The sequence below is a fragment of the Trachypithecus francoisi genome, unplaced genomic scaffold, assembly GCF_009764315.1.
Source record: "Trachypithecus francoisi isolate TF-2019V2 unplaced genomic scaffold, Tfra_2.0 Contig01440, whole genome shotgun sequence".
In the NCBI taxonomy this organism is placed as follows: domain Eukaryota; kingdom Metazoa; phylum Chordata; class Mammalia; order Primates; family Cercopithecidae; genus Trachypithecus; species Trachypithecus francoisi.
The window spans coordinates 13,720,115-13,738,546 of NW_022681431.1; the positions used below are offsets into that span (position 1 = coordinate 13,720,115).

At 43.5% G+C, this 18,432-nt stretch overlaps 1 long non-coding RNA gene across 1 annotated transcript in view; it reads left to right on the plus strand.

Moving 5' to 3' along the window:
- Positions 1–18,162, plus strand: part of LOC117093680 — a 30,445-nt gene extending 12,283 nt beyond the window's left edge. Inside the window, exons 3-4 of the long non-coding RNA XR_004441191.1 lie at positions 13,588–13,666; positions 18,060–18,162. This is a non-coding gene — a long non-coding RNA (uncharacterized LOC117093680). The remainder of the gene's footprint in view (positions 1–13,587; positions 13,667–18,059) is intronic.
- The last annotated feature ends 270 nt before the right edge of the window (positions 18,163–18,432 follow it).

Here is an 18,432-nt window from a genome sequence, read left to right on the forward strand (position 1 = left end):
CTTGTGCAAGGCAACTCCTGTTTTAAAACCATCAGTTCTCATGAGACTCATTCACTGTCACAAGAGCAGCACAGGAAAGACCTGCCCCCATAATTCAATCACCTCCCACCAGGCTCCTCCCATGACATGTGGGAATTGTGGGAGTTACAATTCAGGATGATATTTGGGTGGGGACACAGCCAAACCATATCATTCTACCCATGGCCCTTCCCAAATCTCATGTCCTCACATTTCAAAACTAATCATGCCTTCCCAACAGTCCCCTAAAGTCCTAACTCATTTTAGCATTAACTCAAAAGTCCACAATTCAACACCTCATCTGAGACAAGGTAAGTCCCTTCCACCTATGAGCCTATGTACTAGTCCATTTTCATGCTGCTGATAAAGACATACCCAAGACTGGGAAGAAAAAGAGGTTTAATTGGACTTACAGTTCCACATGGCTGGGGAGGCCTCAGAATCACGGTGGGTGGCAAAAGGCACTTCTTACATGGTGGCAACAAGAGAAAATGAGGAAGATGCAAAAGCAGAAACCCCTGATAAAACCATCAGATCTCATGAAAATTCTTCACTACCATGAGAACAGTATGGAGGAAACCACTCCCATGATTCAAATTATCTCCCACCATGTCCCTCCCACTACATGTGGGAATTATGGAAGTACAATTGAAGATGAGATTTGGGTGGGGACACAGCCAAGCCATATCAGCCTGTAAAATCAAAAGCAAGTTAGTTACATTCTAGATACAATGGGGTTACAGGCATTAGGTAAGTACAGCTTTTCCAAAGGGGAGAAATTGGTCAAAACAAAGGGACTACAGGCCCCAAGCAAGTCTGAAATCCAGCAGGGCAGTCAAATCTTAAAGCTCCAAAATTACCTCCTTTGATTCCAGGTCTTGCATCTGAGTCACACAGATGCAAGAGGTGGGTTCCCATGGTCTTGGGCAGCTCGGCCCCTGTAGCTTTGCAGAGTACAGCCTCCTTCCCATCTGCTTTCACGAGCTGGTGTTGAGTGTCTGCAGCTTTTCCTGCAGCTACAGCTTTTCCTGGCACACAGTGCAAGTTGTCAGTGGATCTATCATTCTGGGGACTGGAGGACTATGGCCCTCTTCTCATAGCTCCATTAAGCAGTGCCCCATTAGGGACTCTGTGTGGGGACTCCAACCCCACATTTCCCTTCGGCACTACCCTAGCAGAGGTTCTCCATAAGAGCCCCACCCCTGCAACAGACTTCTGCCTGGACATCCAGGCATTTCCATACATCCTCTGAAATCTAGGCAGAGCTTCCCAAACCTCAATTATTGACTTCTGTGAACCCACAGGCTCAACATCACATGGAAGCTGCCAAGGCTTGAGGCTTGCACCCTCTGAAGCTGTGGCCTGAGCTGCACCTTGGCCATTTTTAGTAACAGCTGGAGTGGCTGGGATGCAGAGCACCAAGTCCCTAGACTGCACATAGCATGGGGACCCTGAGCCTGACCCACAAAACCATATTTTCCTCCTAGGCCTCTGGGCCTGTGATAGGAGGGGCTGCCATGAAGACCTCTGACATTGGAGACATTTTCCCCATTGTCTTGGCTTAACATTCAGCTCCTCATTACTTATGCAAATTTATGCAGCCAGCTTGAATTTCTCCTCAGAAAATGGGATTTTCTTTTCTATCACATTGTGGAGCTGCAAATTTTCCAAACTTTTATGCTCTGTTTCTCTTTTAAAACCGAATGCTCTTAGCAGCACCCAAGTCACCTTTTGAATGCTTTGCTGCTTAGAAATTTCTTCTGCCAGATACCCTAAATCATCTTTCTCAAATTTAAAGTTCCACAAATCTCTAGGGCAGGGGCAAAATGCTGCCAGTCTCTTGGTTAAAACATAACAAGAGTCACCTTTGCTCCAGTTCTCAACAAGTTCCTCATCTCCATCTGAGACCACCTCAACCTGGACCTTATCATTCATATCATTATCAGTATTTTTGTCAAAGCCATTCAACAAGTCTCTTGGAAATTTCAAACTTTCCCACGCTTTCCTGTCTTCTTCTGAGCCCTCTAAACTGTTCTAACCTCTTCCTGTTACCCAGTTCCAAAGTCACTTCCACATTTTTGGGTATCTTTCAGCAGCGCCCTACTCATCTGGTACCAATTTACTGTATTAGTCCGTTTTCATGCTGCTGATAAAGACATACTCTAAACGGACTTACATTCCACATAGCTGGGGAGGTCTCACAATCATGGCAGAAGGCAAGGAGAAGGAAGTCACATATTACATGGATGGTGGCAGGCAAAGAGAGAGCTCCAGCTTGTACAGGGAAACTCCCATTTTTAAAACCATGAGATCTTGTGAGACTCATTCACCATCATGAGAACAGTGCAGGAAAGACCTGCTCCCATAATTAAATCACCTCCCACTGGGTTCCTCCCACAACACATGGGAATTGTGGGAGTCATAATTCAAGATGAGATTTGCATGGTGACACAGTCAAGCCATATCACCCACCCTACTTAAACATGCTCAGAACACTTTAAGTACAGTATCCAATAAATTACATGAGATAGTCAACACTTTATTTAAAAATAGACTTTGTGTCAGATGATTTGGCTCAGCATCACAAGAGAGTATCATTCCATATATCACTTGCCTGGGAAAAGACCAAACTTCAAAAAGTGTGGTTTCTACTGAGTGTGTCTCATTTTTGCACCATCATACAGTTAAAAAAAAAAAAAAGTAAGTTGAACATTGTAAGTTGGGGACTGTCTGTATATATGCTAGGTCAAGACTGCAAGTGAACTAAAATGAAAGTAGTTGCTTTAGGTGAGTGAGTTTATAAGTGATTTTTTTTTCTTCTTCTTGCTTTTCCCTTTCCCTTCCTATCCTGAAACAATTTAGCCTAAAGCCATTAGGAGGGGCAGAGTAAGGTAGGTGGGACAAAGTGGGTGTGGGGATGGGGGCACCAGAGCAGAATTCAGAGCCCAGCAGGCAAGAAGTGCATGCATGTTTAGCATAGGGTGCCTAAAAGGAAAGAAAAAAACAATTCCATTTTTCTCTATCCTCAACACTTCTGACAATAAATATATGGGTTTTTTCCACACCAAGCAATTCTCCAGTTTTCAGCAGAGATACCAACTGTGTGTCCTTCAATTTTGACACTAATTTTCTGGGTTAACATCTGCTGTGGTTTATTCGTCCCCACCAAAACTCATGTTGAAATTTGATCCCAAATATGGTGGTGTTTGGTATATTAGGAGATGTTCGGTTCGTCCTCATAAATAGATCGCAGCCTTTCCTGGGGGTGGGGAGTGGGTGAGTTTTCACTCTGTTAGTTCTGTGAGAGCTGGTTGTTAAAGAGAGCCTGGCACCTTCTGCCTCTCTCCTGCTTCCTCTCTCACCATGTGATCTCTGCATACGCCGGCTCCCCTTCACCTTCTCTGTGACTGGAAGCAGCCGAAGGCCCTCACCAGATGCAGATGCCCAACCTTGAAAAAAGACTGAGGCAAGTCTCAATCACTTTAGAGGTTTGTTTTGCCAAAGTTGAGGATGTAGTTGGGTTGTAGGGGGAGGGGCAGTGACCATGAATCACCAGGAGTGTCTGTGATCTGTGACTTTTCTGAGAGTTTTGAGGACTTCAATATTTAAAGGGGAACGAGCAACCAAGAGGTGAAGGAGGAAAGAAATAAAGAAGGGAAGGTAGGCAATGAGGCAGGTAGTTACATTCTGGGGAGGCATTGATTAGTGCTCACTGAATCTACATTTTACATGTGAAAAGAGGAGGTAGAGGAACTGTCAATTATGCATTCACCTCATGCTCAATAAATCTACATTTTACATAAGATAAACAGAGTAGAAGAATAGTCAATTATGCATTCATCTCATGCTCAGTAAATCTACATTTTACATAAGATAAACATAAAGTAGAGGAAGCAGTCAATTATGCATTTGTCATGGGGTGGGTGGAGGGATGGCTCCAGTCTTGTCCTTGTCCTATACCTGTGAATATAAGCTATTAATTTATATTGTCAGGATGAGATTCAACAGAACTCTGTTTTAGGATTAGTTAACTGAAAGATTTGAGGACCCACAAGGAATTTCCTTGTAAGTAACTTGTGAAAGCACTACCTGGGGAGCTATGTGGCCTTTGATCACTGCAGCTAGATAGATAGTTTAGGAACAAAAAGAAAGGCAAGTGTTTTTGTTGTTTTTTGTTTGTTTGTTGCACAATTCCGTTTCTAAGCTTAACTGACCCTTTGGCATAGTGAGCTGGGGTTCCAAGATCCTGTTTTTCTTTCACAATGGCAACATAAAATAGACTAAGACAGCATCAAACCCTGCAAGTTGCAGGGCTCAGTCCCACAAGACCGCTCAGTCCCACAAGACTCAGTCCCACAAGACTGCTCCCATTTCAGATGCTAGTCACAAGTCCGAGGTTAACACCTGCACTTCTGGCAGAGTTGGTTACATAATGGGAGTTTCCATGACCCCCTCCTTTGGTTTAATAATTTGCTATAAAAGTGCACAGAATTCAAGGAAACATTTTGCTATTGCCAGTTTATTCTAAAGGTTATGATTCAGGAACAGCCAAATAATTATTGAAGGCAATATCCTTGTTTGTAGGAAATGTCCACTTAGATACAGTAGTCCCCCTTTACCTTGGTTTCACTTTCCATGGTTTCAGTTACCCATGGTCAACAGCGGTCAGAAAATATTAAATGGAAAATTCCAGAAATAAACAATTTATAAGTTTTAAATAGCACACCATCATGAGTAGCATGATGAAACTGTGCACCATGCAACTCCATCTTCCTCAGGATGTGAATCTCCCCTTTGTCCAGCAAATCCACGCTACAGATGAGCCCCATCCATGAGTCTCTTAGGAGCCACCTTGGTTATCAACTGTCACAGTAACCCATTGCTTGGGTTCAAGTCACCTTTGTGATTTGTTTTTTTAAGACCAACAGAGAGGGCACAAAAGAACCAGCGAGTAGGCAAGGGTAGGAGCAAAACTGCAAATTTATTTTTGGTCACCTAAGGTGTGGGGGAGAGGTCTGTCGGCCTCCGGCAAAGAACGCCAGCAGAGTCGCCCCATAGAGCTCTCGGACGGGGTTCCTGATACAGTCCTGACATCCCGACAGGAGTGGGGCTGGGAAGTCCGCGTGTGGCGTCCGTCCAGAGCGGCTTTTCTAGGAGTGGGAGGGCAATAGGCGGGGCATGGGCGTGTCAGGGGGCGTTCTGCAGGTGCGACCAGGTAAATCTTAGTCTCTTCGGATTGACGTCACCTGGCGCATGCCCAGTTGGTCTGCACCTTCCCGGGCACCGGCTGCATTTTCGCACGCGCGGGAAAAGTTGGTGATGAAGAACCCGGAAGTGTGCCATCTTGCCTCCGTTCGTCCAAACAGTCCAACCTTTTATTGATAATAGTGATAAGGGGCGCTGTGGTCTGTCTGGCTACTTCCTGATGTTAAGGGGCATTGTTAAGGTCGGGGCCTATGGTTGGTATTTGGACGTATGGATGAAGAATAAAATAAGGCACAGTATTAGTATAGGAATGAGGAATGGAAGCATTTGTTGGAATATGGGCAAAACCCAGAAGGAAGGTCCTGGCAAGGCTGGGGAGTATGAGATAGTTAAGAAAATTTAGTAAGTTTGAGGCAAGTGGGGGAAAGCCAAACTGATTTCCACTGATTGCTTTCGGTATGGGCCCTTTTTAGCTGGGAATAAGGAACGAGTGCGCAAAGTAGTTGTTGGCCAGGCAGCAATTAAGGAGTGGAGTTTTTTCGTGGAGTGGATGGCTTTCCGTCTACTCCTACTACAGAGATATTAGATGGAAGGCTAGGTCCAGAGAAGGACGGCAAAACAGAATAGGTAGCCTCGCTGTTGATTAAAAAATTAATTGTCTTACCCGCTACCAGGAGAGTTACCCACGGCTCGGCGAGGGTGATGGGGGTCCCCGAGTCTCGGCACCTTCAGTTGTCATTGTCCAGATGTAGGAGCTGGAAAGAGCTCCCAGGATCCTGGGAAAGGGGGTCACGTGGAGGCGCAGCACCTGTTCTCAGGGTGGGGCAATCAGACTTCCAGTGTCCTCCCTGCTGGCAAGCAGGGCAGAGAGTTGCTGGTGGACGTGGGTTAGGACATTCACTGGCCCAATGTCCTGATGCCTTGCCCTTATAGCAAGGCTGCGTTGGGGCTCAGGGACCTTTGCGGACACCTGTTGGCATAGTGTCCTGCCTTGCCGCACTTATAGCAGGCTCCTTCTGTAGCCTTGGAGTCTGCAGGGTGTGTGCTCTCTGGCCTGGGGTTACGACTGGGCTGTAAAGCCGCTGCTAGGAGCTGTAACTTCTGTTTGAGGTGAGCCTGCCGTCTCCTCTCTGGAGTTATAGACCTTAAAGGCTAATTTAACTAGGTCTTGTATTGGTGTCTGAGGACCATCCTCTACCTTTTGAAGTTTTTTTTACGAATGTCAGGAGCTGATTGAGAAATGAAATAAGACGCCAAAATGGTGGCCCCTGTGGGGGAGACTGGATCTAACCGGGTATATTGGGTTAGAACCTCAGTCAGTTTAGGGTAGAGGTTAGGATAACCTGGAGGTCATGCCAAGTTAAGTCATAGACCTGACAAAGGTATCTAAATTCCTTTATGTATATGGTAGGATTAGCTGAGAAATCACCTAAACCCTTCTCAATTTTGGAAAGATCGGCCAGTGAAAAAGGGACATGTACTCTGACTACCCCCTCTGCCCCAGCTACCTCTCGCAAAGGTGCTAACACTAGGAGGGTGTGGGGCAGGAGTGAGGGCATCAGCAGGGCACTTAGAGTGGGTGTGTGCAGAGATAGGGGACCCTAGGTGGCCGGCTGAGGACGTGGAAGGGGGCACGGGTGCAAGCGGGCTACTAGTCGATGAAGAGCTAGGAGGAGGAGGAGTCTGGGCAGGAAGGGAGGGGGTGGAGAGACCGGGGAGAGAAGGAGGAGTATAGGGCAGGTCGGGACGAGAGCGTAAGGCCCAAAAGCCTTGTATGTAATTAATTTCGGACCACTTGCCTAGCCGCTGGCAGAAATTGCTGAGGTCAATCACGCCACAGTGGAAAGAAAAATTAACCGCTTCCTCCTAAGGTCTTGTTCGAGCTGTAAGGTTTTCAAATTGGCTAGGAGGCACCCTAAGGGGGTGGTCTTTGGATATTTGGACTGGAGGTTTCCCATTTGTTTCCTCTTTACTTACACAACGGACACAATGGAAATGGAAGTGGATCTCTGCCTGGCTTCAAAGCGTCCTTTGGAACCAGCAGAGACAGACTGGAGGCTCATGGAGCCAAAGTGGAGATTACCTTCAGGTGGACGTCTCCATCCTGAACAGGTCTCCCGAGCCACATGGTGGCTCAAAAGTGGGCCTCGGACCTGAGCAGGATTTTTGGCCGAGGGAGGTAAAGAGGAGACAAGGGCACTTACCCCAGAGAGGCCGTGAGAGTGAGGGAAGCGGGTCTCAGGTCCTGGTCAATCTGCGGCGTGGGAGCAGGAGGAGGTTCCTCAACCCTTAGAGGCCTGAGGAGGGATCTCCTCCCGGGTTCGGCACCAACTGATTTGTTTTTTTAAGACCAACAGAGAGGGCACAGAAGAACCAGCGAGTAGGCAAGGGTAGGAGCCAAACTGCAAATTTATTTTGGTCACCTAGCTTCAGGGAAGAAGGTGGGTAGGGAGAGGTCTGTCGGCCTCCGGCAAAGGAGGCCCACAGAGTCCCCCGGTGGGGCTCTCGGGCGGGGTTCCTGATACAGTCCTGACATCCCGACAGGAGTGGGGCTGGGAAATCCGCGTGTGGTGTCCGTCCGGAGCGGCTTTTCTAGGAGTGGGAGGGCAATAGGCGGGGCACGGGCGTGTCGGGGGGCATTCCGCAGGTGCAACCAGGTAAATTTTAGTCTCTTCGGATTGACGTCACCTGGCACATGCCCAGTTGGTCTGCACCTTCCTGGGTGCCGGCTGCATTTTCGCGCGCGCGGGAAAAGTTGGTGATGAAGAACCCGGAAGTGCGCCATCTTGCCTCCGTTCGTCCAAACACTTTGTACTTAATAATGTCTCCAAAGCACAAGAGTAGTGATGCAGGCAATTTGGATATGCGAAAGAGAAGCCATAAAACTGCTTCTTTTCCATGAAAGAGTGAAAGTTCTCGACTTAATAAGGAAATAAAAAATTATATGCTGAAGTTGCTAAGATCTATGGTAAAAACATATCTTCTATCCATGAGATTGGGAAGAAGGAAAAAGAAATTCGTGCATAGCATACATAGCGTTTAGTACTGTCTGTGATTTCAGGCATCCACTGGGGGTCTTGGAACAACTCTCCTGCAGATAAAGAGGGAATACTGTACTGTACTGTATTGTATTAGTTAGCTTGGGCTGCTGTAAGGAAATATCACAGACTGGGTCACTTAAACAACAGAAATGTATCTTCTTAAGTTATGAAGGCTAGAAGTCCAAGATCAAGGTTCTGGCAGGGTTGGTTTCTCCTAAGGCCTTTCTTCTTGGCTTGCAGATGGCTGTCTTCTCCCTGTGTCTGCTCATCATCTTTCTTCTGTATGTGTCTATATTCTAATCTCCTCTTCTTACAAGGATACCAGCACATTGGATTAGGGCCCACCCAAATGGCCTCATTTTAACTTAATTGTCTTTTTAAAGACCCAATCTACAAATACAGTCATATTCTGAAATACTGAGGGTTAGGGCTTCAACATATGAATTTTGTAGGGACATAGTTGAGCCTACAAGTATCAAAAGGCTGATGAAGCATTACGTCAGCAATTCACTCTCAAATGGTTCAGGAAAAATAAATTATTTGTACTTTATTTTCAACTTTTCCGTAAGCTTGCTTTGGATTAAAACAAAGAAAAAAAAAATGTGCTTAAAGGTTGTTCCTGTATTCTTTCTATAATACTCTAAGACAAAATGAAGGCAAGAGAGTAATCATGTTTTATAAAAATGCAAATGGAAAAGTGTTAATTCTATCTGAAACATGATAAAGCTCTGTTATTTTAAAAACGCTCTTCAGTAGCATACTTCATGCCTTGGAGATACCGGATGTATGACATATGGTGTAATAGATCTGCTTTAATGCCAAATAACACAATCACAATGGACTCATCTATTTCAGGTCTCTGCTGGATTTCCCTCACACAGTTGATTTGAGCTCAGGCATTTTGCAGGATCAATGTGTTTATTTCTAAAGTGGCATCTTCCATCATTTTACAGCTCCTTCAACAGGCTACCAGCTGTGTGAGCCTCCCACATAACCATGAAGTATATTAACTAGCAACAGAAGGAAGAGGATAGGAAAAGGAGGTAGAAGGGAGAGTTCAATTTCACGTCACTGGTTTTTGCCAAATTATAACATTATGCCATATGGTGTATGTATGATAGTGTTGGATCTGGAAAAAGCAGGTGGAGTTAAAAGCAGAGGAAGATGGGAGAGGACGGAAATCAAAGAGTAGCACATGCATAAAGGGACCACAGCAAAATGAAACTCACCGGTGAATAGCCAGATTAGATGCAAAACCATCAACCCCTTCTCACGCCTTGTCAATAGCCTCCTTTCCTATGTCCCCAAATGCACCCCCTTCACAGTCAGAGTCCCTGATGCTCACTTACCCACTGTGACCTCATGTGCTCCAGCAACATTCCCTGGTCAAAAGTATTTTCCTTAAAGACCTCTTGCTCAAAGTATAAAATTCCATTGTAAAAGAGATAATGACTGAGTAAATCACTGTGTTGGCCAGGCGTTGTGGCTCATGCCTGTAATCCCAGCACTTCAGGAGGCCAAGGCAGGAGGATTGCTTGAGGCCAGGAGTTAGAAACCAGCCTGGGCAACATGGTGAGACCCTGTCTCTAACAAAAAAAATTGTTTTAAATTAGCTGGGTTTGGTGGTGCATGCCTGCAGTCCCAGCTAATCAGGGGCTGAAGTGGAAGGATTGCTTGAGACTAGGAGGTCAAGGCTGTGGTGAGCCATAATCGCACTGCACTCCAGCCTGGGCATCTCAATAAATAAATAAATACATAAATAAATGTAAATGATGTAAATATAATAAGAAAAAGTAGGGAATTAAAACTTCCATGGGTACAAAAATACAATTAGATGGAAGAAATAAGATCTAGTGTTCAGTAGGAAATGGGGTTACTACAGCTAAAAACATTTATTGTATTTTTCAAAATAACCAGAAAAGTGGAATTGGAATGTTCACACACACACACACAGACACACACACACAGTGATAAATGCTTGAGGTGATGGGTATCCCAATTACCCAAATTTGCTCATTACACATTGTATGCTTATATCAAAATCTCACATGCATTCCCATAAATATGTACAACTATTATGTACCCATAAATATTTTTTAAAAAAATTTAAAGAGACTTCTGCTGCGAAGTCATCTTAGTGTGAATAAGTTTATGAGCACAATCTCTGCAGGATAGCTGCCTGAAATCAGGTCTGAGAGAAGATCAAATCACATTTAGTAAGAGCCGAGACTAGTTCCAGCGTCCACTCTAGACAAATGCCTCTACTCTCCCGCAAATAGAGAAGAGTAATGCTTCTCCTCTTCCCTGCACCCACCAGTGATCAGCGAGGCTGCATCAGGCAACATTCTGCCAGCATCATCTGCCTTTTCCAAGTCTTCATTTATTCTCTTTTATGCTTCATCGTGACCCATCCCACTCCAATTCCTAACTCAATTAAGAGTTCATCCGTCCTTTAAGATTCAACTAAAATGTCACTTGTTCTATGAATTCTTTTCCCATCCTCCGCCCTGCTTTCCTACCTTTAAAAAAAAAAAAAAGTTTTAGCATCTGATTTCAGCATTTAGTTGCATACTTGTCAATTGTCTCATCAGACTGTAAACTGCTTTAGGGCATGAACACCGTCCTACTCCTCATCCCATACCCAGTTCCTGCTGCACTGCCTGGAACATGCAAGCATTTAATAAATGTTTGCCGAATTAAATACAGTCAGAATTAATGAGACTTTTGATTTTCCAGGGCTTTATTTACACATTCTTTACCCACTACAGTATAGGAAGGCATTGAACCAAACATGCATGGGAACAAGTCTCTTCATGCAGTTAAACAAGTTTCAAAAACATTAATTAAAAAGCGTTTTCCCATTAACAGGAAAGAACAGATCCAAAGGCAGTAACTCCATCCTCACAACCCTAGTTCGTTAAAATGCATATGTGTTTGTGCCATGGATTTGAACATAAACTTGAAAATCAGTTCCCCTTAGCTTTGTGAGCTCTGAATTACATTTCCTTTCCCATTTGCTTAACATCAATGACATCCAGAACAATGCCGGGAAAGGGCTCTGGATGTTATCAGCAGCTGCAGGGGAGCCAACCTAGGAGCCTGAACTGGGGGCCTGGCCAGAACAGAAAGTACATTTTAAAGGACTGACTTTATCACTCTTATTTGTTGTTTGAACCAGGCTCTGAAAGGTATGATTCTAGATTACGGAGATTTTTTTTCAAACCAATGCACTAGAATTTACAATCGAATGTTCTCCCCTCTGAAGTCCACATGCTTATTCTATGTTGCTCACATGGTTTGAATCAAATCTCTCTGTGCATTTGCTTCCTATTTGTGTCACACAAAACTTTTCTTTTAAATCTGAAAGAGGACTGGCATGGTAGCTCACCCCTGAAATCCCATCACTTTGAGAGTCAAAGGCAGGCAGATCGCTTGAGTCTAGGAGTTCAAGACCAGCCTGGGTAACATGGTGAAACCCTGTCTCTACAGAAAATACAAAAATTAGCCAGGCATTGTGGCACGTGCCTGTAGCCCCAGCTACTCGGGAAGCTGAAGCAGGTGGAGTGTTTGTGCCTGGGATGCAGAGGTTGCAGTGAGCTGAGATCATGCCATTGTACTTCAGCCTGCCTAACAGAGTGAGACCCTGTATGGAAAAAAACAAAAACTGAAATAGCATCTTCCATTTTTGGTTACTCACATCCTTTCACCAGCCTTCACTCCAAATGATGTGGAGCTGATTTCAAAAGTGAAATCTACTCTAAAATGACAGAGTATGACCACTGAGAATAGATGAGAGAATGTACCTCTGACAATGCCATCTACAGCATGTTGTAAAGGGGGACAGTACTCATTTAGATATTCCAAATTATGGTATTTTATTTATCAGTCAGGCTCCTCCCCTTCATCTGTAAAATGATCTGCAAACGATGATCCCATCTCTGAAAGAAAAACAATGCTCTATAGGGATTCAGTAAGAAGAAGATGTAAAAAGGTTTTGTCCCTGAAGAGCAGAGCATCATTTGTTCATCATTCATGTATTCACTCAACTCCCATTTACAAAGCATTGACTCTAAGCAAGGGTTGCTCTGGGAGCTGAAGATACGCAGAAGCATGAGGCTGAGTTCCTGCTCTCTCAAAGCGTTCATAGGCTGGGAAGAAACCCAATTTCCACACTCTTTCACTGTTTGAGTGCTTTCAAGGACACATGCACACAGAACCTGGAAGCAGAAAGGTAGGGAGCTGAGCCTGAATGGGAGTCTGTTGAAGGTGATAGGGAGAACAGGGTGGACTTTCGGGATTAGAGAAAACACTATGTAAATATCAGCTCTAATTGCCTTTAAGGCAGATCACACTCCAACGTCCTCATCTCAGGCTAAAATCTCCACTCCAGAATGGTTACATGTAAGTTTTCCAAAGTCTAATAGAGTGAAACCTGATGATACATGCAAACAGCTACATAATTAACAAAATGTAAGTCATCATTCTATGTCCTCAGCAATAATGTAAGTCAACATTCTATTTTCTCTGCAACAATGTAAGACATCCTTGCAACGCCCCTGGAAAGAAAAACTAAAAACTAAAAATAAATAAAGAATAAAGACATCCCAAGTTTTCGCCAACATAGAAATCAAGATGAACAATGTTTGCCTCTCCGTAGGTCAGACTATCTGCTGAGTCAGACTCTCCTCTACCAGCCCAGGTGCTTTGCTTATAATGTGGGGAAGAAGGGGGTGGAGGCGGGGCATTGTTTCTGCCTTCCAATCACACTTCCTAATGGGGAACTGCCAATTAGCCTGATTCTCAGCCTTGGCCCACCTCCTTCTCCTTCTGAAGTAGCAGCACTCACTGCCCCAGGTCTTAGTCTACAGTCAATCTCACGAGTAACCCAGGCCCACATCTATGAGATCTCAGTCGTTTCACAGTTAGCCCAGCACCCACCTTGTCCTTGTTCATCGGATGACTGCACTTGCAAATGATTCTCTCAAGCTAACCACCAACTCATAACAAACTTACCATATAACCACACCAAGACACAGGCATTATATTGCTCATTTTACAAATACGAAAATTGAGGTTCAGAAAAAAATAACTATCCAAGATCCCATAGCCAGAAAATCATGGAGTCAGGATTTGAATCCAGGTCTATCTCATTGCAAAGGCTCTGTTTCCTGTTCTACTTCTTTCTGGCCTCCCAGTAACTCACTCTGTGACTCCCAAATAAGTTACTTCACCTCCCTGAGCCCCATTTGCCTCATCTGCAAAAGAAAATATCCACACCAACATCTGTAAAATTACTCATTCATTGTGTGCTTATGTCTACAAGTTCATAGGTATGGACCAAAAAAGTGGGGACGGGGAGACTTTACCGTCAAGTACATTCGAGGAAACTGATTTCAACAAAGGTCAGTATATTTGTTTCCTTAAGACTTCTCAGAGCCTTTAACATAATGATATGTTTTATAAACTTTTGAGAAGGGAGATATATATATATATATATATGAGACAGGGTCTCATTCTCTCACCCAGGCTGGAGTGCAGTGCACAATCATAGCTCACTGCAGCCTTGAACTCCTGGGCTCAGGTGATCCTCCCACCTCAGCCACCCAAGTAGCTGAGACCATAGGCATGCATCACCACGCCTGGATAGTTTTGTGGGGGTTTGTGTGTGTGTGTGTGTAGATATGAGGTCTTACTATGTTGCCCAGGCTGGTCTTGAACTCCTGAGCTCAAGTGATCCTCCTGTCTCAGCCTTCCAAAATGCTGAGATTACAGGTGTGAGCCAGCACACCCAGTCTGGCTAATTTTTTATTTTATTTTTTGTAGAGACAAGATCCTACTATGTTGCCTAGGCTGGTCTCAAACTCTTGGGCTCAAGCAGCCCTCCCGCCTGAACCTCCCAAAGTGCTGACCAAGAAGGGCTATATTCTTATTTCCCTTATTCACCGTGGAATACCATTACTGGTGGAACACTGGTTTGGGAAACACTGCCCAGGATAATACATAAGGGGTTTCCTATTCCTGCATTCACTGCCCAGACCCCAGAACCTCTGATTCTTGCCCTAATCCTACACAGATTTAAAGACCTCTAGGGATGCAGAATCTATGATGTTTCTTCATGGCCTCCATTGAAGGTGCAGAATCTGTTAAGCCAATTAATAGTTAATAGCTAGCTAATTCTGTAGCTAGCACAAACAGGCTGCCTTTCCATTTCTTCAGTGGTAGACACAGTGAAATCCAAGGCAGAGCTGCTTGCACAGGCCCTTTTCCTACCTAGACAACTGTTGCTGGCTTCATGCCACTGTTTACACACGGTCATTTCTTTCTCTCTAAGCACTTAGACTTGGATTCGTTTTCATAAACTTAAAGCTGCTATTTGGGGATTTGTTTTTGTAACTCTAATTTGACTTAGTTCACAGTGGAATACTCTTCACTGCATCCTTCTAAATGGAGAACTGCCCATATCTTTGGATTCAGCCCAAGTACAGTGCTGTCTAGATGGAGGGGGTTGGGCTGAAACTTTTTAAAAGGGCTCTTCTAAGCCCAGGATTCTGTAATTCCCAGTTTTTCATCCCCCTCTTCATGTTTTTCCAGCTCCTTCAGAAACTTAGAAAATTTAAAAGGGAGAGTTAGAAAAAGAGGAAAATGAAAAGGAAAAGAAGGAAAGAAAGTTCTGGTGTTCCTTCCTTCCTATTGCTTGAAGCTTTCTAGCCCCTTTATTAAAAAGTAATAATAAGTGAAGCTGTGAAATCCAGGGTACCCCTAGCAACAAGATGAGAACCACTGTTTTCATTGTTAGGAGGCTAGATTCTATTCAACTTGCCCTTAGCTTTTTAAAACATAATGGATAAGCCACAACAATTTTACCTATTTCCCCAACTATAAAATGGGATAATAATCTCTCTAACCTTCTTCTTCCATCCTGGAATTGTCCCCAAGATGAAATTTGATCCTGTAAACTTGCTTCAGTGAAAGGCACTATACAAACAAAAGTGGTAATTACAGAGTTGCCTGGTAAAGCAGCTTTGCATTGTAAGCCTGTGAACCCACCCTGAATATCATATTGGATTTTGCTCCTTTGTTTAACACCATATAATAGACGAAGTTCCCCCTTTCCCACTGAGAGGACGCAGGGCTCCTTGGAAGAAAGGCTGATATCAGGTCTGCAGCACCCTCTCATAAGAAATTGGCAAGGAAATTAACAAAGACTATGAGACTTGTTTCAAAAAAATCAAGAGAGGGCCCGGCATGGTGGCTCACGCCTGTAATCCAAGCACTTTGGGAGTCCGAGATGGGCATATCACTTGAGGTCAAGTAGTCTGAGACCAGCCTGGGCAACATGGCAAAACCCCATCTCTACTAAAAATACAAAAAAATTAGCTGGGCCTGGTGGTGCATTCCTGTAATCCCAGTCACTCAGGATATTCAGGAGGCTGAGCTACACTCGCTTGAACCCACCTAGCAGGTGGAGGTTGCAGGTTGCAGTGAGCCGAGATCACACCACTGCACTCCAGCTTGGGTGACACCTCAAAAGAAAAAAAAAAAAAAAAAGACTAAAGGAGGTCAGGCACAGTGGCTTATGCCTGTAATCCCAGAATTTCGGGAGGCCAAGGCAGGTGGATCCCTTGACTCCAGAAGTTTGAGGCCAGCCTGGGCAGCATGGCAAAACCCCATCTCTACAAAAAAATTAAAAATTAGCCAAGTGTCATGTCATGTGCCTGTAGTTCCAGCTACTCAGGAGGCTGAGGTGGGAGGATAACTTGAGCCCAGGAGGTTGAAGCTGCAGTAAGCCATAATTGCGCCACTGCACTCCAGCCTGAGACGATGGAACCAAGAGCCTCTCTCAAAAAGTAAAAATAAAAAATAAATAAAAATAAAGGATAACCCCAATAAGCTCCCATTGTTCAAAACTGGAAAAATTAAGCTTCAAAAAGAATAATAACTAAAATGGTGGAAAATATACATGTTTAAATTTGCCAGTTTGGCCGAGCGTGGTGGCTTATGCCTGTTATCCCAGCATTTTGGGAGGCCAAGGCAGGCAGATCACTTGAGATCAGTTCAAGACTAGCCTGGCCAACATAGTGAAACCCCATCTCTACTAAAAATACCAAAAAAATTAGCTGGGCATGGTGGTGTGTGCCTGCAATCCCAGCTGCTTGGGAGGCTGAGGCAGGAGAATCGCTTGAACCCAGAAGGCGAGATGCAATGTGCCAGCCTGGGTGACAGAGTAAGACTCCATCTAACAAAATAAAAATAAATCAATAAATAAATCTACCAGTTTATAATAATACTTTCAAAACCTATATTGTGAGTAATATATTCATTTTTATGATTGTAATGACGGTTTCACAGGCATATGGATTTGCCAGAACTCATCAATTTATACACCGTTTACATCAGTGAGACCTCAATAAAGCTATATTAAATAATTTAATTGGTAACTGTTAGCTAACCAATTTATTACTGATACTACTAAATCAACTCATTATTTTGAAAATTAGTAAATAAAGGAAGAGAACTAAGCATTTTTCTTTCCAATTCAAAATGTACTTCAGAACAACCAAATACTAAAGAAAAGTTTCTCTTTATAGGTATAATTCCATTAATAAGAAATGAAGTAACCTCTAATAAATTCATGTCTCTGAGTATATATCATGAACAACTGCTAACAGCACCAGAAAAAAAGGCAATCACACATTATCTGCCACCAGTTAGAGGAAAACACCACCACCTATAAAGGTGTCTTGCCAAAAAAAATCAAACCCCATTCTGATCAAGCCTCCAGATCTAGCTACCAATTTACATAAAATGCCGAGATGAAAGGAATCTGTTAAATTATACATGAGGATTCAATCAGAAAAAACTCAGTGTGAGAGCTCCCCAGAACAAAAGACCCGACTCCACCAAGTAACTTGCGAAAGAGAGAGAGAGAATCTCTAAGTTTAAAGAGATGTAAAAGACGTATCGACCAAGCACAATATGTGAGCTATATTTAGATCGTGATTCAGAAACACAAAAATTTTAAATCTATGATACGTATAGAACAATTGGAAATTTAAGAATGGATTCACTACTTGCCATTAGGAAATTATTGTTTATTGTTTACGGTGTGTTACTGCTATCACGTTTTTTTAAAAGATTCCTTATATTTTGGATATATTGAAATATTTATGGATGAAAATGTATGATATGCAATATTTGCATCAAAATGATATGGGAGGGTAGAAGTGGGTAAAACAAGGTGGGCAATAAATTGACAGGTGGATGGTAGGTACATTGATGTTCATCATGCTGTTCTCCCTACTTTTGTATGTGTTTAAAATATTCCATAATAAAAACTGTCTTTAAAAAATAATAATCCACCCTCTTGGCAAGTTAGCTAACTCTCTTATACTTTTATCCAGCAGAGAAATGGATCCAGTAGCAGCAAACCCTGGGGCTGTTCATGTCTATTAGCAGTTAGAAAATGCTTTGAGGTTTAAAGATGGAAGATATCACATAATTGTAAGGGATTATTTCTTTATTAAACTCAATAAATTACACAGTAAATTTGGAAATCCAGATCTGATCACCACCTAACTCAAAATTTGGGTCACGTGAAGAATGAGCTTCCTGAGAAATGTCCACAAAGGGCCAACGATCAAAGGGTGATTCAATGACATTCGTTCCTATATAAATATGACACCCCCTTAGAGCAAATCAGAGGCAAAATTATAAAGAAAACTAAGTTCACCTTGGTGCCCCACTCCATCTTCATTTCCAGTACACTTATTCTGCCTCTCCTATTCCCTCCTCTAGGCTCCTGATAAACCCATGCTAGACCTGAACAACCAAAATTGCTCTTCCAATCAAGACTTCATTCATTCATTCATTCATTCATTCATCCATCCATGTTACTCAACAAACATTAATTGAATGCCTACTCTGTGCTGGTGATATGGTTTGGATTTGTGTCCCCACCCAAATCTCATGTGGAATTGTAATCCCCAGTGCTGGAGGAAGCACCTGGTGGGAGGTGACTGGATCATGGGCATGGTTTTTCCCCTTGCTGTTCTCATGATAGTAAGTGAGTTCTCACAAGATCTGGTTGTTTAAAAGTGTGTAGCACCTCCCCACTCTCTTGCATCCTCCTGCTTCAGCCATGTGAGATGTGCCTGCTTCTCCTTCACCT